General features: G+C 26.0%; 1 protein-coding gene across 1 annotated transcript in view; it reads left to right on the top strand.

The window, feature by feature from the left end:
* Positions 1–520, top strand: part of LOC136795969 (odorant receptor 33a-like) — a gene marked incomplete at its 3' end in the record, with an annotated part of 8858 nt that overhangs the window by 1116 nt on the left and 7222 nt on the right. The window lies entirely within an intron of this gene.

Raw genomic sequence — 520 nt, forward strand, 5'->3', positions numbered from 1 at the left:
TATATATATATATTCACTTTTCACTTTTTGAGATTGTAATTATTGTTTAAAAAAATAATATGCATCCAAGATAAGTCTCAAAATACTTGGAATACAGATCTCCTAAATGGGTTGATTTTGACTGAAATTGGATGTGAGGTGTAAATGTTTATTGGAAAATGTCCTTGGGGATGGCCGAATTATCCAAACCGTTGGAATTTTAATGAAATAATAAAGAGTATTTTGAGACTTAACTTGGCTATATATTATTTTATTTAAACAATAATTTATACAGTTTTGAATTTTTTTTTATATTATTGTAATTTGCTTAAATTAAAAAAATTAATGAAAGAGTGACAAAATAGGGTGATTTGACTGAAATTAATGACCTTTGGCATTCAAATGTACACCTCACATCCAGCAATTTAAAAACATTTTTCAGGCTATTCTGTCCAGGTCATTAATTTCAGTCAAATCGCCCTATTTTGTTATTTTTCCATTAAATTTTAAAACTTTTAATTACAGATTAACTTAACTCTAT

This window comes from Halyomorpha halys, unplaced genomic scaffold (genome assembly GCF_000696795.3).
Source record: "Halyomorpha halys isolate HHAL.00 unplaced genomic scaffold, Hhal_1.1 Scaffold28.1, whole genome shotgun sequence".
In the NCBI taxonomy this organism is placed as follows: Eukaryota; Metazoa; Arthropoda; class Insecta; order Hemiptera; family Pentatomidae; genus Halyomorpha; species Halyomorpha halys.